This window comes from Helicoverpa zea, chromosome 6, assembly GCF_022581195.2.
Source record: "Helicoverpa zea isolate HzStark_Cry1AcR chromosome 6, ilHelZeax1.1, whole genome shotgun sequence".
NCBI lineage: Eukaryota > Metazoa > Arthropoda > Insecta > Lepidoptera > Noctuidae > Helicoverpa > Helicoverpa zea.
The window spans coordinates 10,454,469-10,476,957 of NC_061457.1; the positions used below are offsets into that span (position 1 = coordinate 10,454,469).

Genomic DNA, 22,489 nt, shown 5'->3' on the forward strand with positions numbered 1-22,489 from the left:
AGCTCGCAGCCTGGGCTCGGGGAGGGTCTAAGTATTATGGTTAGAACAATAACTTTGGCGCCCTCAAATCTGTGTGAAGTGTCTTTAACGCGACGCTTACGGCGATAAGAGCTTTCACGTTGTTCAAAAGAATTTTTCTTTTGTTTGTAAATATGAAAGTTGGTATTGTACCACTATGGAACAAACAGGGCTTCTGTGAGCTGTGTTATATTAATTATTCTTGAGTATAAGCGCTAAGGATGTTTTGCAATTAGCACAATATCCCCGCTTGGGTATAATGAAAGCTTTAAAAGTTCTGCGTTTAAAGCCTCTGGAAACCTGGAAACTATGTCTTTGTAGACACTTGTAATGTAATGTATGTGAATACAATGTAAAAATCTTAATTCATAGCATTGTATGGTGTGTGCTATTTTTATTAATTTGTCATTGCAGATTAGACTGTGATATATAATGCGCCAAAATATAACAATCCAACCTGTCATCGTGTTACATTATCAACGCTTTTGTCAGAGGGGACCCCTCTAAATGTAACCCGACAACTGTCGCTTCTATTGACCCTGTACTTAACAAATATCTTAATTAATCTTATATTTCGGTTAAGCTTATTATATTTTATTAACATAGTGATTTCGGTTGTAAATATGTCTGTTAGGGTAGAAGGTTCAGGGAAAACTTCAGGAATCGAGAATCTAGATGAGATATCTAGAAACTTGTGAAAGTCTCCTAGAATTATTATTGTTAGTTTTGTATGACTTTGAGCTTCAGTATCATATTGTTTTAGATCTATTAATACCTTTTGTTGTGGTCAAAGTATGAAGAAGAATGTTTGGTGTGATTACCGGCGAAGTGAAGTGAAACGTAAAGCAAACAGCTGTAGATGTAGCGCCGGTACTTAGGTACGCGCACAGGTTTCTTTGTTTCGATAGGTCTTGCGAAAAAAACCGGTCGAACAATAAGAGTGTATTTTATGTTCCGTAACGAGATTGCTGCGGTGCCTAGATTTCAGTCGGGCTGCGGTCAGGCCGCGCCGCCACAGCCCCACAATATTGTGTCGTAATTGCGTCGGAAGTGGGGAAGTGGAGAAATTGGATACTTTGTTTTGCCCCCTGTTGCAGCCCTGCCTGCGCGCCCGCCTTCCCCCGACACCGATACGAAGCCTTTCTAATTATTACTTTTCTAAACTGCATGTAAATACACCAGTTTCCTATTGCTCTAAAATTATAAAGAGAACAGAAAACCGAACAGGAAATAATTCACGATAATATGCAATCTATTCTCGTTATAATTAACTTTCCAGTGAAGAAATCTATGATCTCATTCGTTGCGAATTCTAGTTCGTTTGTGCGATTGGTTTACTCACTTGTATCAAATCTCAAATCCTCCTGTCCTTTTAGTTTTATGCTCCGATGGACAGCAGACTCGTCTCATTGGATTAAGCGATTTAAATGTTTAAACTGTCGCGAGCGGCGTATTCAAATAGGGGAGGCCACTCGTCACTAATACACCCCAGGGCTTTGGTATTAAGGCACTGTCCATTATGGTTATTTTAAATATAGCTCTTATTGCGAAATATCAAGGTTTATATTTGACCCTTATGTTCATCGAAGTAGGCTTTTTGTGTCATTGGTCAGATGTTAGTCCTCTCGTAACACTTTCTCCGCTTGCAATACTATTCGCATGGAAACTTAATAGTCGCCTGTCATGCAAGAGAATTTATGTTGACATTTGTTATTAGCGGGGTTGTTGGAACAAATCATGCTGTATAATATTGTTGTTTAATTAGGTGTGTTGTGAATGCTTCTTAAATTGGGTGCAAATCGTGTGTGGCTGTTCGGGCCGCGGCCTGTCGGCGCGATGCCCGCTCGATAACATTGTGTTGATGTTGATAGAGCGATAAACAATTGATACGCTGGGTGGACAGGCACGCACCAGCGCATTTTTGCCTCAGCCGTTCCTACTTCAAACTAATTGAATACCAGAAAAACTAGGGTCGCTTATGAGCTCAGGTAATCAAGTACACTTATCAAAATACTTATAGTGGTTCGGTTAAGTTTATTTAAACTTAAGCTAATATACATATATGTTTTTCAAAATGAAAATTATCGTTTTGATTGTGCCATTTATTACCTCATAATTTAGGTTCTAGCCACATTCGAGACCGGAGGAATGTGAAACAATTCACGAATTTCTTATCTAAACACAAATATTTGTTCTTGTAAATCACGTATGCGTGGACGCGGCGTGGTTTGGTTTGTGTATTAGTTGGCACCGCGGCTCAACGCTGACCTTGACACTGTTGGACAACTCCTCGTTATCTGCCAACTTTCATTCATTATCTCGTTAGGAATATGATACCACGCGGATGTATCGTTTCATAACATTATTTATGGGTGTAACGGCATTAGCTGTTGTACTAAGATCGTGATTTGCTGACTAGTCGTCATACAATCGCTTCCTTGTCTTGTGTGGTCGTTTTTGCAAATCGGTTTTTGGGTGTCGTAAGTCATATTACTTCTGTAGCAGTAGTTTAAAACAAAAAAAAAAATAGAGGCTCTTTAAGAAACAGGCAAGAAAATGTTAGGTTCCCATAGATGTCTAAAATTTTAAAGACGACTTTAAATTTGTACAGAATAAATTAATTTTTAACATTGAAAAGCAACCAAAAAGATGGCTTCATGTGAAAACAGACATTCTTTGAACACCTCTCCTATTAGCAATTATCTCCACTCTACCAAACGTTAAACTGTGCCCGTTTTAACACCATTTACCTACCGTTGTATGGTTCAGGTCGTTGATGTGTCATTCACACATACATACAGTATATGTTTTAAGAGACTTGTAATGTCGTTAAGGTTATTACAGGAACTGCCGGCCTAAATACAGTTAATAAAGATAATTGTACGCTTAGACAATTACTCTGTCACACTGGCGTGTAAAATTGTTTGGAGTTTCCAAAAGAAAATTACATATAAATAAACGCAGCGTTTAAAAGAGAAAAATGTGTATTGATTAATGAGAGTAAGCCCTAGTTGCTAAACAAGCCGTGGACTATTGCGAGCTCATTAGCATGTACGGCTAGAGATTGTAGACAAGAACGACCCTTTCCTACATCTTTGGTTACTTCGCTAGAATGGACCGTAAAAAGTACTCAACAATTCTAATTGCTCTGAGAAAATCATTCGCTTTAGATGCATTGATTTAAATTCGCAACGCCACGCGCCTTGCGCGATACCATCTTTGATCGTAAAAACTCAATATATGCGTTGTTGGCTGTTGCTATGACGTTACTAGAAAGCCCTTCAGTCTATTTCTTAATTAAATGTATTTCATTATACTTTCTTAGTACAGTCGAAAGTGTATATGATTTGTACGTTTGTTCCCTACGAAAGTATAGTGGGTAGTTTCGCTCCACATGTCATGTCGGCCGGTTGGATGCGACTAGCGAGTTTTGCGCGAGCGACGTGCGCAGGCGACGCTCGATGATTTGCATTGTAAACACGGCGGACGGTGACCGGCGCATGCCTCGCTTCACTAATGGCATGCTCATCATCACACCTACCACTTGATTATTTTTAGTATAACCACACTAAAAATAGATAGAAGCAGGATAAACCAAGTCTTGCGAGGTCTAATAAAATAAAGAAGGAAAAAAATACTGGTCACAATTCATAATACAAAAACATTTTTTTAATAATTCAGTGCACTTGCCACAATATTGTCGAAGGGATGCTTTATCTGTAATGATTATGTATTTCGCAGTCGAGTGGTCTCGCTGCATGAGGGTGCGTCCGCAATAAAAGTGCAGAGTTTGTTCACGAGGGCTGTGCTCGTTACACCCGCCCGTCTCTTTGACATCCGCACTTTTATTGTGGAACCCTAGCCCTTGCCACGGCACTACACACTACACTTGCCATCTTAGAATTACAAATGTATTTAGAATACATTAAGAGTCTCTTGATAAAGTTTGAATACGCGATGTATCTTTTACACAAAGCGCGGAAAGTTAGGGCGTTCTAATAGTTTCTCTATTTAGACATTTATGTTATTCAAACGATGACAATAGAAAAGTTTTTCTATACAAATAAAATAACATAAATAGTTTTTCCTTTAAATGGCTATTTTTATTCTCTTGTATATATTGATATTCCTGTAGCCATTACCATTGCAAATAACTTTGATATTTCATTTCTGTACCATTGTATAATTTTGCTGACCTATTAATCCGTCGGCTTAGCAAATAGCACAGCTCCAGTGCAAATTAAAACATTCATTCCTTGTGAAAGGAAGGTCTGACTTCCTCAATTTGTCTCTTTTTACACGCTTTTTATTAGCTTCACCTGTATGTTTGTATGTTTGTAACCGACTTCTTTGGGCGCGATTTTGACCCACTTTAAACGGCCAGATTTCGTTCAAACTTTGTAGATTTATTGAGGACCGATGACAATACACTAATTTGATAAAATTATTCCATTTTTAACCGACTTCCCAAAAAGGAGGAGGTTACACATACACATCGATTACTCCGAGGTTTATAGACCGATTTACGTGATTCTTTTTTTGTTCGACTCGAAATAGCTGCCAGTTGGTCCCATAGTCATCAGGTCAGGATCTGATGATGGAAACCTGAGAAATCGAGGGCAACCTTCGAAAGTTGTAGGCATACATAGGGTAAAAACTTGACACTCAGGTGTACGCCTAAAAGCACTATTCAACTGTGAAGATTTGGAGCTGACCTGATGATGGAGACCAGAGAGGGTCCAGGGAACTCGACAACTGAATATGTGAACTACCTCGTGTTTGGGCTTAAATTATTTGTATTGACAAGACCTATGCAACAGTGAAGGTTTGGAGCTGACCTGATGATGGAGACCAGAGAAAGTCGAGGGAACTCGACAACTGAATATGTGAACTACCTCGTGTTTGGGCTTAAATTATTTGTATTGACAAGACCTATGCAACAGTGAAGGTTTGGAGCTGACCTGATGATGGAGACCAGAGAAAGTCGAGGGAACTCGACAACTGAATATGTAAACTACCTCGTGTTTGGGCTTAAATTATTTGTATTGACAAGACCTATGCGACAGTGAAGGTTTGGAGCTGACCTGATGATGGAGACCAGAGAAAGTCGAGGGATCTCGACAACTGAATATGTAAACTACCTCGTGTTTGGGCTTAAATTATTTGTATTGACAAGACCTTTGCAACAGTGAAGGTTGGGAGCTGACCTGATGATGGAGACCAGAGAAAGACGAGGGAACTCTACAACTGAATATGTAAAATACCTCGTTTGGACTTATATTCTTTGTATTGATGAGAACTTCCCACTTGTATGGATAGTGATAACTATTCGTATCACTGAAAAGCTTTAAACAAAAAAACTAAAAAGTAGAAAATAAATAATAGTTTTAAAAAAACTAAAAAACACGCTTTTTATAGAAAACCGAACTAAAAAATAGAAAATAAATTTAAATTAAGAAAATAGTGTTCAAAATTTCAATGAATATAAATTAACAATAGTGTGAATACAAAAAATATATTAAAAAAAAAGCGTGGGGTGCTTTTTAAGGTATTATCGAAATGAAAATCACTCTACTCATATCTGTCAATAAAATATTTATAACTATTGACACCATGCACCCCACGCTTTTTTTTTAATATATTTTTTGTATTCACACTATTATTAATTTATATTCATTGAAATTTTGAACACTATTTTCTTAATTTAAATTTATTTTCTATTTTTTAGTTCGGTTTTCTATAAAAAGCGTGTTTTTTTTGTCATTACAACCGCGGTCCCCTTCCGAGGGCTGATAAAGAACACCGTAATCCTTTCAATCGAATAACGGGGGATTACACTGGCGCAATTTATGCGGGCTATGTGGATCCGTGGGCTTAAGTCGTATGCAGAATTTAAATAAAAGTGTAAAATCATCGTGATGACTATAACTACGTTCATAGCTGATGACGTTGTATGGAAACATTGCACATTTTAATTTTACTTCGTCGTAAATTGTATGTTGGATGGCAGCCAAATGTACAGCGTCTCATTCCGGAGTTCCGGGCCACGTGGGTGGCGTAGTCGCTCGCTGTTTCATATCACTAACGATATCAGTGACAACAAGATTGCACATTATGATAGGCGTGATCATATGCTACAACCATTTTGTGCGCGCTACGTTTCATACGCTGACCTGGCCAACATTATGTCATCAACATCTCTATAAAGTCTGTCGCATATCTTTTTAAAGTTTTCAAAAGAGGATTTTTGCTAGGCCTTTAGAGATCTCAGCGCTTTTAAATATTACTCACATTTATACCTTACTATCACAGAACCATACTTTCATTACGCTTCGTGAATCCGTTGTAAATTTTCTTTACTACCAGTATTTTATTAAGTAACATAATCCGTTTCGACGACCGCTCATGAATTATTCTGAGATGTTAGAACCGAACTGAGATGGGACCGATTTTCCTATGAAAACACGGTATTCGAATACATTTGCTGGCGGACAACAGGGCAACAAATCCCTCCATAAATTATGTAATGGAATTGCGGATCAGATACGACACTGGCCGCGACCTGTCTACTCGGGTTATACAATCGTTTTATCCGACCGAGTCCCTTCGGGTTCGTTACATCGCTGTCAGGTGCTTCGACCCTAATGCTAATATTATCCCTTAATCATCTGTTAATTTGTAGCTGAATTTTGTGACATCTTCGTTACGTTAGGAAATTATATGTTTATAAAAAAAGCCATCCCTTTTGTAGCTTCCAATGATATAGCATTACACCTGTATCCTGAATAAAACAAATGGAAGCCGCTATATCGTAGTAGCTCACATTAAATTTGATGGTGCCTAACGACTAGCTATTTATTAACTGCAGTATACCTGCAGCTCTGTGAAGTGTTGATTAGCACTTACTTGATGTTTTAAGTAGAGGTGCGTTAGTAATGTAAACACTGATTTGTATAGAGGTTAACGACATGTAATGTGTTGAAACGTAATGTAAGCTCAGTTTACATGGTGTAGAGGAGAAAGTGGGCGGGCTTACGAAGTAGTCTGTGCACCAGTCTAGGTGGAGTTATCACGTTAGTCTTCTTTGCCAATTAGTCCTGCTATAGCGTCGTCGTTGACATGTAAGTCTGTCACGAAGAGCGAAACTATCTAATTGAGTTCACACATGAACAATGCTGTAGAATGCATCGCGCCCACTCCCAGCATAGCTCGGCTGCATTCGTCCACTTACGTCATTTCCCTGTGCTTAATTATTTTAAATTAATTTATGTGCTGTAACCAATCCACTCAAGTTATGCAAATATTAGTATTGGGGCACAATGTATCCTAATTGTACCCAAAATCAACTCTTCGACGACTGATTAATGGTTTCAATAAAATATATAAAAAATAAATTAATAAATAAAAAATAAAATAAATAAATAAAAAACTGTAAACGATGTCTTAATTTTCAACTAGAATATTAAACTGGATATTTTTCTTTCTTTTAGCTTCCCATAGATTAACGTCAAAGTAAACAGAAAAATAATTACACGCTGCAAAGTCATGCGCCTCAACTCATCGTTCCTTTCACAGCATAATCTGCTATAAATTAATATCCGCCGCAGCCACTACATATACGGTCGGCTTTTTATTTTCGAATAAGGCAGGCAAGTTTTTGTCAAATACATTTGCATGGAATGGTACTAGTTTGCTAAACAGTCTGTGTTTGTCCAAGCTCAGTTCGGTTTGATCCGTCTTTGCTCTTCGCTATTGTGCTGCCAGTACCAGACGGTGTAATCTGACAACCGATCCTCCGGTGAGTGCGGCTTGCGGTTTATTGAATTTGGAACGAAATCCTCCTACATTTTGTAGGATGGACTGGATCTTCGCGATACAAACCTTCATCAGTTTCAAGAAGCTCCTAATTTCTGTTACATTAGGTATATTTTTGGCCAGCACTGCTAACATCATGTGTGCGCTTGCCACCACGATACGGTTCGTGCGACGCACTTCCACAATAGACTGTTGTTTTTGCGAACGCCAGTTGAATGACCGAACAATTTTTGTACGATCGGCCTCCAAATTATTACAGATGTAAAAGTCATCGTTCAGGAGACCGATGGCAGATATGCGAAACATAGGGTTATCGCCAATATTCAAACTATTTATAGGTATATTATTTAAGTATGCTGTTACTTACACTTATTAATAAATAACACACGCATGAGTAATGTCCCATAATTGGCGACAGAGGCTATCGCTACTAAATAAAGACGCCGTGACATCCGCCTAACTAACTGTACAGAAATGTTATCATATAGACAAGTCGCTATTAATTGAATAGCTTACAGTCCAATTTCATACATTTTAAATCATATTGACAGTCAATAAAACATGAATTTGGACACTTATTTCCTGCAGCAGGTGTGCGTAGTGCATTCAAAGATTTGACAGAAAGTAAGCTATATGTCCCTACCGATGTTCCATGCAAAAGTTGTATGGAATCATGCCGACGTGACTCATCATCGCGACTATAAGTATAATATCTCCAACTAGACATTTATGAGGCGTGGAGTCAACCGCACTGCGAGCATCGCTGCCTGATTCAGAATTCAGCACGACTCGATGTGGACCAAACTTCACCTTATCCGGACAACTCGTAATGTCTCCATTGTTTACCAGATTGGTTAATCCCAGAATACTTAATAACCAACAGCGTTCAATAACTGACACTACAATTGCCATGATGCATCCTATTTTGTTCCCTCTACTTAGTCACAATGCTTCTTCCGATCAATCACTCATGTCAAAAGAAATTTTCTGCTTGTGCAAAAACTGCTTACATTTTATTTTTGGATTTAGCGAAAGCAAGGCTTTAGAAAGGCTAATTGTTCCATGAGAGTAGACTTCGAGGTAATTTAATGCAAGTTATACACGGCACTTGTACGTTTGCAACTACTTGTTAGATGCTAATCTAGATTGGATTTTGCATGTCAAACTGCGGAAGAATATTAAACTAGAATTGATTTCGAATTCGTCACTTTCGGAATTATTGGCAAGCAAAATATTATATACCTATTGGGAGATTTTACTTTACTGAATTACTATTCTGTCTACTTGCTTAAATAATTTCAGATGCTTCTCAAATCTTTGCTTTGTATTATTTTGTCATCTTAGCATTCATTCAAAATGCTAGTTTTTGCAGTTGTTGTGCTAAATATCGTGGTTACGTCAGTTTTGCGGTAATTTCACGGCTTGCGCCTTTGAACTGTTCCTTGTAGAAAAGTGAAGTGCGAAGTTTCGGCGAGCCGGCGCGGCGCAAGGCGCGGCGGAGCGTGGCCGCCGGGGTCGTCGCCTGATGGTCGCCATCTTCCGTCGCTGATGTTAGCCTTATTCTATCGTCGCAGATTACTACTGCTGTTTTAAGCTAAACTACATTGTTACGTATATAAACAAATGTTAACATACATACCCATTGTATATGTTCACTGTCATTTTACAGTCAAATCCCATAGTAAAATCAAGAAATTTTTGAAAACTCCATCATTTTCTGATGATAGATAATTTAGGACAGCTTGAAAATTGGTTTAGCATGCATTGGATTCTGGAGGTTTCTGTGAACGGCGACAGGCAGTAGCATCTGGAGGGCGCATAGTGCGGGCGTCGGGGGGGCGGCGGGGTGCGCTGGGGCGCTGCACCGGGCTCGCGCGGCACCACTCGCCAGTCCCCGAGACACCGGCCGCGCGAACGGCCACCGCGATACCGTACGCCTCGCGACCCACCCGTGACGTTCAGTTTAGTGACTCCGCCCGCCCAGGAGCAGCGGCACTTGCACCCCTGTGCTGATACATGTGAGTCTAGCCTCTAGACAGCGTCACACCCACGCGCCGCGCCCCGCGCTCCCGCCCGCCCGCCGCCGGTACCTAGCCGCCGCCGGCCGGCCGGCTTTTCACATAACCTCTTCGTTGTGCTTTTTTAAATTAAACTTACAGTGCTTGGTTCATAATGATTGTCGCCACTTTTAGCTCATCTATAGTTCTATGATGTTTGACTGTTATAGTTCGGCCATTCAGAGAATGCGTTCCTGACACGTCGCGATTGAACTGACGACGTAACTACATTCATTGATTATTGATATAATAATGTTGTTTTAATGCTCCTCAATTGTTAAAACGGTAAACAACCAGCAAAAATATTTTTATCGTAACTGCAACGCCATTGCAAAGTTACGTCGTCAGTTCAATCGCGACGTGTCAGGAACGCATTCTCTGAATGGCCGAACTATAGCTGCCAGCCTATAAGAGAAACTCATTGTCTAAGTTTTAATTAGGAATACACAATAGGTATTCTGCCTTTGTAATTATTTAATAATGCCTATTATATTATACACACTAATTGTTTATATAACTATTATAGGTATTTTCAATGGAATTATTATCAAGTATAAATGTGTGGAATTTATGATGAGAATATTGTGAAAACAACTTTTTCAGGTGCAAAGACAAAAGAGAGCTACATAGGTAAATTCCTTTTGTGGTGAAAAGTGCGTATGCGCCATCATTTATGATTTTTTTTAAACAGAAGCCTAAAACTGCGTGAAAGCGTCTCTGCATGAAAGGCATCGCTCATTAATTAAGTTAATCCCTTAAATAGCAAGTTTGTAGCTAAGGGTGGCATAACACACGGTCGCAGTGAATGGTTAGTTTTCGATTAGATTAATTAATGTAATTCCCGTTGGGCAGAGGCGCGATCACGCAAGCGCCAAGTGGGTAGCAAGTAGCACGGAGCATGATGGCCGGTCGCCGCGTGCCGGACTGCCGGCCGCACCACGGCCGCCGTCAGCGGAGGTCTACGAACCTACCGTGGAAATGGGATTATTGCAAGACGGACTTAATGCCATTTCGCGCTTGTTCTGCGTGTTTCTGCTCCACTATGAATAACTCACTCTAATTCTGTACAATTTTACATCATTTTATCGGAAAGTCTGAGCTACACTTTATGCTATAAAGTTTCTCTGAACGCGCAGTCATCTTCTAATAGAGAGTTGCGAACACCGGCTTGCGAATCGCGTGCTTTATTATGTTTGTGTACTTGATAATAAAATGTCGCGCGACAAAAATCGCGTCATCTGGAATTCTGCTTCAGTTTTTGCATAGTAAAAGTTTCTAATTATAAAGTCGTGTCGTATCGTGAACATGCATAGCCGGCTAGCGGAAGGATTGGAGCCGTTACGATGATCAGCAATTCACCAACACGTAACAGTTTCATACATGCAACCTGATTCTGATGTACGTTGTGTTGTATCTAATTTACACTACACACCGAATGTGCAACTAATGTACCAACTAATCATCTCATAACATCTGCTAACATACTTTCATCAGTTTAAAATTCATAATTACTTCTCGTTCTGAATTAAGATGAGATGATGATCTTTACTTGAAAGAGTTGCAAACGTCAGCTAATAAATAAAAAATCATTTTTTTATGTTTGTACAAAAGGAATAAAACTTACTTGCGCGAGTACAGACCAAATCCAATTCATTAGGTAATCAAATTAAGTCCGAACCCCGGTGACAACAATGACAGTTATTCTATAAATCTCCACGACATACTCCAAATTACATATGTAGTTGGAAAAGTGTATTATTTTTCGAAACCTATCTTCCCGAAAAGAAAATGGGAAACCTGTTGGAGAAGTCAAAACATAAACAAGCATTGTTTATGTTGCAATGAGTTGAACCATATCTGGCGACATGTGGCTTTCTAGCGATATATCGGCGCTGGTGCAATCGGCCCCATTGCGCCAACCCGGCCAGACTGCACGAGACAGATGTATGTCCTATTGAGCTGTCGTAATGCAGACCACCTGATCGATCGCCGCTAATGCCTCTCAGCCTCCACGAAACGTGTCTACGTAGCGGTTCACACAGACTTCAATCTACGGCTAATCGCCAAGCCAAGCACTCAATATTCCACTTCAAACTTTCGTCAAAGCGATACTAAATCATTCTTATGGATTACAAGCTATATTAAAAACAAGAATAAAAAGAAACCCAGTATCACTGTAGAACTTTCAATGCAAAATAAAATGATTGCTACCCAGTTCTGTCAGATGCGAGTAATACTTTTGTGTATTATTTTTTGCGAGGCGTGCCGCGCAATATGGTATTCAAGATGCCTCATCGTTCCAGTAGGTATTCGGCGCTATTACAAAAACAGCAGCCATGAATCATACAGTGCGCGAGAACTGAGCTGATTCAAATCTTTAATAGGGACCTCTGGGAAACTCGAGTGCGATCATGTGAACGACTCTCCGAGTGAGAGGGTTTTTGTAATGTCTAAACATTGTTCTGTGCCATTTGCATACCAGTGCTGTTGGCCTGTACTGGCATTGTTTAGGCTATCTGCTCGTTATAATCTAGTATCTGCATGTTAAATACTTTGTTTGTGGGCCGGATTCCCAGACTATTACCGTTCGTATTCGTACCGCCATTAGATACAGTTGCACGTGAAATATTCTCTATTCGAGAGCACAATTCGGTGTTACCGGGCGCGGGTGAGACGGCGGAGCTCGCCAGTTATGATGAGAAATCACGGCAATCCCGCTAGGCACCGCTACGGTACTTTCTATGGCTGTTGATCTCCATTTAATGCGTTTCGTCTTGCCAATGCGGTCAATTAATCACTTAACTCAGTATTTAAGTATTGTACAGCGTTTTACTTTAGAAAATGAATGACAGTCAGAGATAAGAGTGGTCGCAAAAGCGGATCTTTAAACAGGTTCCGTTATATAAATTCTCTGTTAAAATAATAAATATTTTCCTGTAAAACCTTCAAACACAGATTAGATCCTGGTTGTTAGGAACCAAATGCCCTAATTATCAGTGCAAAAACCAATTTGGTGAGGCCCTTGTTTTATCAGCTGCCCAAATTGGATCTAATACAAGTTCTCATCGGGACACAAGTGTTCATTTACGTCATGTGACTAAGTAACCACACGATATCGAATTTTAATATCATACACGAGGACATGTGGTAACCACATTGTTAGCCGATGCGAGATTGAATCATAAGTTTAGGGACTAGAACACGCTTTGGTTTGTTGTGACTGCGCGCAGGGCGGTGAGGTGACGTCATAGACAGCTGTAGGGCGGGTGACGTCACGTCTCGCCGCGGCCGTTGACCTCTTTCAACCCTCGAGCGCGCCGCTCACCGCGCCTATATCGTGCCTACACTACCTACAATCATGAATAACTTATTGTATTATACGACCTGAACGCAGAGCCGACCTGGGGCAACCTGCACTGAAAATATACTGAATTTTATTTTAAGTCTGGCTTTTTAAAAAGCGCTTTGAAAACGTCCGCTTTGCAAGTTTGCCTCGTTATTCGCCGAGGCACTTATTACGGAGGCTATCTGGATTTCACATCATGTCAACAGCATGTAAAGTAACAGTTCCTGTTTATTTTTATAAATATTAAAATCTGTACATACTGAATGACACCAACCTTGCAATTTTAAGTAAATTATATGTGATTATTTCCGCGATGCAATGAAATTACTTGGTAGACTATGACAAGACAATATTTTCGGAGGTAAAGTGCCTCTTGACAGTAAGAGTTAGGTATTATTTAAGTTGGATCTAAATTCTATAGAACCGCGTCTAATTTCAGCAATGACTCTCATTGTTATCAAGCAATTGCGTGTGATATCGAACACCTCATTGCAACTGATACCTCTAATACGGGGAACATGTTATCATCGATATCGATTTTAGTGCAGTTTATGGAATTACCTAGAATACACGTTTTTGTAATGGCAGTGTAATATCGCGACCCCTGCAGTTTGCCACCCCACCTGAATCGGGGAATTTCTCGTGGGAGTTGTATTGTCGTTAATAAGTGCGAAATGCTATCCCTACTTCCCTTGCGATGCCAATGTGATTGCTATGAATACTTTTAACACTTCCCTCCTTGTTGTAAAAAGAACTCGAGAATCACGTGACTTAGCCGAGACACATACCATAATTTTGTTCCAGTCCTTAGTTATAATCTGATTTCAATATCTACATCATTCTATTCTTGTTAGTTTAAGCACCAGTGTAATTATAATTGATTGGATATTTCCATGTATTGTTTAATAGCACCCAACTATCGCGCTGATCTTAATTTCTCATTCACGCGCGTTAGTTAACATCCAGGTTGGCTAGTGCCCACTTGTACAGTAATTTAGACTTTATGTAAATAAAATATAAACTGCAATGTTGCGCGCACTTATACCGCTTTTACAATGTTTCGTAGCAAGCGTCACGCAAAGTGATCTCCACCCATCAAACAAATTTCTACCACCTTTATGCATACTCTTTAAGATTATCCATAATAGAGAGTGTGTGGTATAATTAGATGCTTTCGTTTTTGTCATTTCACCGTACGTAGTTCTTCGTAAGTAACTTTCTTCTCGTATGTGTTACATAGAGGCTGCTATAAAAATGATAAAATCCACCAAGTTAAACTTGTTTTTACCACCAACACTAAGTAAACTATAATTTAGATTTATATAGAATTCGCAATATGGTGGCTTCCCCATCCATTCTGGCCTGTCTTCTACCTTGGCTGAAACATGTACATTAATTTATCATTGAGCTTACTGTGCTTATATAAAAGAAAGTGCGTTGGTGGGCTTTATAACCACCATAAAAATACATGGCAACTTACATACATGTCCTTGAAAAGAATTGCTTACTGCAATGTGTAGGCGTGACGTTGAATGCACATGAGTTGGAGCCGGAGCCAACATTTCCAGAATTAGCATTTATTTTTCTTCACATTGTGCCACAAAGTTTCGTTTAATTTGTTGCGAATTTATTCTGCTATTAAGCCTTGTACTGCCCATGGGTGATGGTGCATATTGTAGATTGCATGCACGTAGCCACCGTTCCCTGAATGAGGGCTGGCAATAGACTCGCTACGTGAGGAAATGTCCCCCGGCGCGACTATTCCTATCGATTACGAGCTCCACGTAGACTTCAACCTAATATAATATTAAATGAAGCGCCTAAATAAGCAAAAAAGCCAAGTAATGTCAACGATTATTGAAGTGTTTCTCGAACAATTGTGAAAATACACTTACAATGAAGAGGATCATCTTAGCCAAGTCGTTGTAGCGGCCTGGCACGCGAGCACGGATCGGCTTTCCTCTCTGTCTTAGTCATCGATAAACAATAAACAAAATGGCAAGCTTTCTACTGCTTATTCGTAAAAGAAGGTGGAAAGCAACTGGCGGTGCGAACGTTTAAATTAATTGGCTTTATAGTTAACAAACGGAGTGGAGGCAGCTTCCACGGCGCGAGGGGAGCCTGGGCCGCTCATTAGTGTACTGAAGTGGATCACAGTTTTAATTGCTGCCGACAACTACCTGCATAACTACTACTATTACGCACTTAAACTAACTCAAAGAGACTAGTATAATTGCGGCATTTGCACTCGAAAATCATTTAGATGAAACAACACATTTTTGAAGTATTATTATTTATACACACTGCTATTTAAATATAAAGTGTTTATACATTATTTAATTAGCTATGTGTTATAACTGTGTGCGATGTTATTTATATTGTATGAAGTAGTTCTCTTTATCCCGTTCGCGATCGGACTGTATACGCGTGTGAGTAATGGTGTCTGGTATAGGCGAGTCGTGACTGCGACTCCAGACTAACACGATATAAATTAACTCTATTTAAACAGTCTTTTTTTGCAGTTTCACTACACATGGACATGCTGAGGCGAAAACGTGATTTAGTAATTAAGAATAAATTTATGCAAACTGCCAAAATTTATATTAAAGTGAGTACAATCATACGGAGGTGCCTAGCGGATTTAAAATCATAAAATGCTGCTAGTTTAATTAATATTATTAGAAAAGACTATTTATAAAAGTTCTTCTTTACCGTGACAATCAACGTCGGACTTAAATCAACAAACTGGAAAGACATGACAATAAAAATCCAGAACTGCCATCAACTGCTATCAAAACACCATATTTTAAGAACACCATTAACGTCTTGGTTGTTTTCTTTCACGAAGCTCACTGCGGAGTCAACACAAAAGCGTGCCTCGGGAAAGTAAAACTGTTTCCGATTTAAGGCGTGTAATCTATAGTTATACGAAAGTGTTACATTCCTTAAAAATAGTCGTGCGTTCCACACGTGGCTTGTAGCTGCTGGCATGCTACAACTTACCTCCCTTCTATGCCACGCTTAATTTATCCGCACCTCGCACCTCGTAGATACTGGTTCCGTAATAATTATGTAATCCGTACATGTTAAGACCACGTTACCACGAAATACGGAAGAAATTGAAGCGATAGATAAAAAGCTTGTTGCACTTTATTGTTATACAATAAAATTTTAATGTTTTTAGCAATATTCATTATCTGTTATGACACGTAATCCTGATAAGAGTTTACATCACTCGAAAGTTTCTAATTCCACTGCATATTGCACAAAAACATCGTCTAAGAAAAAACAAATGGTCAAATGCATGCAACTTGCATTATGTTCATGATTTTTCTACAGTGCTTGTTCTGTTCTAGTTTTGTCTTAGTCCTAGACTTGGAATACGTGACGGTGAATTTGTGAATATTAATATTCATGTGTCGGGTTTATTAACGTGATCCGAGGTGTTGTTGCATGTGGGGTGTGCTCGCTCATGGCCATATTTACATTTCGTGCACGGGAGCGGCTTGATTTACTGGCCCTCCGTCGGTCGGGGACTTAAATTAGTGCGCTTTCATATGTCACGCGATATTTTATTTTATTTCTCGGCACTGTACGCCTGCCGGCTTATTTCGCTCAAAATCTCCATTCTGGAGCTCGTCACGAGCTATTTATAAACGCGCCATATTTAGAGGAGTTCCTTCACGCCCCGTTTTATTGCGGCTTTGCACCTCTGCAGAGGAAATTATAGGCTCTGTTGCTCCTCTGAAAAAGTAAAGGTTCTGGGTGTGATTAGAAGGAAGCAACATTTTCTAATAAATAGTCTGCCAAAACAAGTCGGTAGCAGATTTCATTTTGTCTGTCACTCGAGATGTTATTAGAAAGAGGAGAAGTGACAAGATTGATAGTAGGTACGGTGCTTTGGTCAATAACGATTCGGGCGTGGGGCGCACTTCAAAAGAGTCGAGGGTGATTGATGCCCCAGTATCCCCTTGACGGAATACAGAACGCCCGCAAAGACTACGTGTGTCCACTAAAGCCAATTTGTGGCGCAGGCCCGACATTAGCACTCGTTGACAAATTGATATTGAAATGTATGTACTCCTATTAAAGTTTATTTGGGGAGTTTTAGTGTAGTCCCAGAACGGTTTATAGCCAAAGTGTTGCCTGCATGCAAAAACTGTCAAACTGGTATTTTAAGTGTGATGATATTTTTGCCAACTTCAACTTCTGTCTACAAATTGGTCCAAACTCATGTCAAAAATACATTTGACTAACAAAGCTCTGTTTTTGATTTGCATGTGCCATATCAAATATGTCGGGATTAATTTTACAGATAGTCTTATTCGACTGTACAGAAAATTATTGTCTTATCCACGCTTCACCATACTGTGCCCACACCAAAAGCGTCGCAATGTGCGGAGGCGCCAATCGTCGCGTCTTGTGGTCGCCGAACTGTTTGTTTTCAGTCTTCTTTTTGCTATGCAGTTCAGACATTTACTCACACGAGACGACCTAATTTTCGATGAATTGATATACCATTGCCTGTACATTTGTTACTCAAAAGACTATCTAGTCTAACTATTAAACTTGAGTAATAAAATGGTCTTAAAAGGAACAATATAGTATAGCAGTGCTTATTTTGGTAAACCTCATAGACAATAGAATATCGGGCGGGTCACGTAGCAAGATGATGTAAGCGGCGATTTCCTGCGAGCTGCGCAAAGCACTGCTGGATGAGCGTGTGGCGTGCGCTTGCCTGCTAATTAGTCGCGCTGACGTCATCCGTGGGGAGCGTGGCTTCGGCTCGCCATTACTGGAGGCCTTCGCGCGGAAACGACAACGACCGGCGCTTTCTCTGCGGCTGCAGCAACAACTCTGCACAGTGCCCACCGGCCGGCTACCATCCACCTGTCAAGGTCAACATGCAAAACACGTACCTAGAAAGACAAAAACCAAAAACACCAACAAAGCGTCAATTTACAATCTCTTTCAAATCTAATGAATAGCTATTACTCTTCACAAAGAACACTGACAGAAGTGTGCAGAGAGGCGTCGATCTAACGATCGCGTTTGATAAAATAGGCGGAGCTCCGGCGCGTCGCTAAGCGTGACTCATCTTAATGGCTGCAATTACGACAGCACGCGGAGCGACCAGCATCGCGCCGTCTACGAAGAATCGTTAAGTGCCAATCGTCAGTCATGACTATGACCAAAAGAAATATTACCAATATAGTCCATAAAAATCTATGTATAACTGTCAAACACTAGATCTGCTGTAGCATTTTTACTATGCCTTGTGTACTAACTTCTTTCTGGAACATTCGACCCGGATTTTCCACCCGGTAGCCGGCGGCAGTGGCGGCAGTCACCGACACTACGGATGATTATCAGAATCTATTGGTAACAATTGAAGGTCAATCCCCAATTGTCATTTCGATGCAGTGTTGCACGTCTAGATCAGCCAATAAAGGAAAAACCTTTTTCTATCAACTAATGAGGTCGGTTCGTATTGTAAGAAGTAATATAAAAAGTTTATTATCGGTACGATTGACTAACCGCTAATTCCGTGAAAACTCCAGATTTTCTGTTTTTCTCATTAGACATAATGGTTTCTTGAACAAGGTTAAATAAGAATACATTAAGTCAATAGCTAACATTTTTTTATTGTAAAGTGATTTGTACAGCACATACCATTTCCTTCCAGAATTTTTCATGCTTCCATATTTTGTCTGTCAATTATCTTAAAATCGGTCACGTCGTTTCATTGAAGCTTACTGAAAGAATAAATATTTCGTTCTCGAAACTGAAAGCTCTTGCAAAATCGCCACATATTTTAGATTATAGCTAAGATACTAAATCGTGAATCATGTCACGGGTGACTTTAAATGTCACGCGCCTCTGTGAAAGGACCTACACTCGCAGCGGTAAATGCCGTCACGATCTCGTTTTGGAGTGTTGTAAAAACTGGTACCCTTATGTTCTTATATTCAATTTACTTGGGGCATCCTCGAAATGTACGACAAGTACCTACAAAATGGATGAGTCCCTCTATGTGTTTGGAAATCCTAAATACTTTGGATGAATCAGCAGGCTGACGTCAGGTTGGTGTGTTTTGCCCTCTCGCCCCATTTCTTACTTTCTACTACGTGGCCGCAGTATGCCTCACCATCGCGAATCGCAATATCAATTTCTGTGAAAACCCACCAATAATTACACTGCTTACCACATTTGTACATGTCTTACTTATTTGTACAGATAGGGATTCGGAAGTAAAATGATATAAATTCATATGTCGCTTTTCAAAACCACTTAGACTTTAGAAATACAAACATTCGGTAACACCCAATTGGACCTGGTTTTCCTTTCAGTGAACTGATATATTATTATCTGTAACATGTTATTGTAAGACGCGAAACACTTGCATCCAATTTTATCGAAGTCGTTGACCGTTGCGGATGTACGCCGGAATGCGAAGCGCTTTTGGAACTTACTTTAATAATGTGTTGGTATTTACTAGTCGCAAGTACCTACTCGTAAGACGCGCCCTGAATACCAATCCTAGAAATGCTAGACTACTCATATGTGAGTGTGCTGAAATATCTGTTATTGAGTAGCTGGTTGTCGCCGTTTCAAGGGCATGTTTTTAATCTACTTTTAGTTCGTTCGTGGTTTGTCAACCATCCTCTGGTTTGTTCTCAATTACTCTTATGGCTCCTTGCAATGTTAAAATGGGGTTGACGTTTTCACGTTATACAGAAGCTGTTGTAATTATTGGTACATTTTATAGCTCATTATTGACATACTTTCATCGTCGTCGTTAAGGTTCCCAGGAATTAAAATTAATTGCATTAAGCTGTCATCGATGCAATGTAATCAGTAACTTGTATCTCATTGATTGCTATTTCGACACAGAACAATGAAGCTTTTTCGAAAAACAATGGGCTACTAAATAACGCTCTCTGTTTAACGAAACGGAACTCGGTTTCAGTATTAATTTTGAACTCCTACATTCGGCCCACGATCGGCACTGTTATTCAAGTTGAACATTTTTGACAGTAATACAAAATGGGTTTCATTTTGAGCATTAATAAAGGCGTGACTAAAGAATTAGTTTAATTGTAATGTATATGTTTAAGGAGTGGTATCGGCAGTGTTATCGAGTCTAGTTACTGCGAGTCTGCAGGATAACTCAAGCTGTCCTCCCACGCGACACTCTCAGGATAAAACCGGCGTGTAGGCTGCCTGAATATCTTACCGCACTCCACTTTGAAAGCTCGCCGTTAATTATTATCCGATCTCTGCTGTGCTTGTTGCTGTGAATGGGTGATAACTCGCTGGTGATATGTGTCGAACAAGAAAATCATGTTGCTAATTATGTGTAGATAATTTATCCCTACTCTGAAACGCTTTTCTGACTACAAACCTGTTTATGTATGTAGTGAGTTAATTTTCTATCATTCATAGTAAGTAATGCTTGAGGAGTTGAGCTCATGATTGATAACCCTTCTCACAAATGGATTTAGAAATAATTACAGGCAAAAACGTTCTAGCAAGGTATATTGATGTAAAGCTTTGTTAATCATAGATTACTTATCCTACAAGGAAATTGACACGATGGTACTTATTAAGTTTATAGGCAACTCCGATAACATGTAATTTTCCAATTACTGTTTTATCGTTTAATATCCTTATCTATCTCTGTTATCTTATTTAATATAACGGTAACACAACTCTTTGTTGGTGGTACGATTGCTTTATTCACGTTTCAGTTGGACACACGTCCGATTACGATTTGTTTTTACTATCAAAGAAAAATAAATGTTTAAGGAGATATAAATAGCCGAAGGCCACCTCCCGGCCTCGGTTTATACATTTATGCCTACATTTAGTCGATTGCAGAAAAGCTCGGGGATTTATATAGAAGCGCATGAGTTGCATGACCCAAACAGGTTCTGTTACAAGTTAGCTCCACGCCCACATATTCGCCATCCTCCTGACCCGACACGTAACCCTCGCTGAGTCATTTTCAGTATTCACTATACTTTCCATTCGAATCTCCAAAGTGTGTTAATTCAGTGGGCTTGCTATAAATATAAAACACAGTACCTATAACATTATATTACTTCTGTACGTTGCTTACGTACTTAGCCAGTGAATCAAATTCGACGCTGACCATTTCTTGGGGTGCTAAAAATAACGCATGTGTTATCCTCAATAATTTAGCGAGAACAATGCATCATTCAGTTGGGCTGAGTTAACAAATAGAGTCGCGTGCTTTATGATTCATTTATTTGTAACTTTTAAGTAGGCACATCAATTGGATGACTGACTTCAGAAATATACGATTCAGAACGTTTCTTGCAATTTAGATTGCAAAATTACTCAAGACTTATCTCTTTTTCCTCTCATGTCCTAGCGAATGTTTTGAAGTAGACACCAGAAAATTATTCACTTTGCGTTTTAATATTGACTTGTTTCTTTCATGTCTAGTCTATCTGAAATGATTACAGTTTCCATTGGTCATGGTTTTATTGCCTGAATCAGACATGCACAGTTTTATGTTCAGACTTTTTTACAGGAAAATGTAGTCGTTAATGTTGAGGTTGAGGATGCACACGTTCTTTCTGGGAAATATGCTGTATTTATGGAATGATACTTAGGAAAAACTATTTAAATACAAAAGGATGTTGGTACCGGCAGTCATGTGGATTCAGTAATACGTGCGATGGTCATAGAATACCAATGCTTTTTTCAAGCCTGCTTTTAAATAAGGTAGATGTTTGTTAATAGGTATGTAATTCTAAAGATATTTAAAACTTTTTCTGTACTTATCGGAATTAAACGGGTCTCCAATATCAAACACAGGTTGAAACGACATAACACAACTACAATATTTTATCCATAAAGTGTGTTCTCTAGTCTCCGACAAACTGATGGTTTTACAACAAAAGTGAGCCTTCATTTTTACATTTTCAGGCGAGCCCTCTCGGGTTTCGCAGTCATGCTGTAAAATTCCTGTAATTAATCTATGACATCACCACGCTATTTAACTGGACCGTATAATTGTGGGAAGGGCTATGTGGTTGAGGAATGAACAAATGTGTATGGACAAATTATAATTACCAAAAATCCATTGATACTAATTTGACCTTTGATTAAATTGACGGTGGTATGTGAATACATCCTCTTGTATGAGTGAATTCAAATTTAGTTTGCACTGGTATCTGCATAGAATGCATTCGCGGCGTCGCGGCGTCATCAGAGCGGCGAC

The 22,489-nt window shown here is 39.4% G+C and overlaps 1 protein-coding gene across 1 annotated transcript in view; it reads left to right on the forward strand.

The window, feature by feature from the left end:
* The window catches only part of LOC124631522, a 66,948-nt gene that overhangs the window by 21,122 nt on the left and 23,337 nt on the right, over positions 1-22,489 (forward strand). The gene's annotated exons all lie outside the window — the stretch shown is intronic.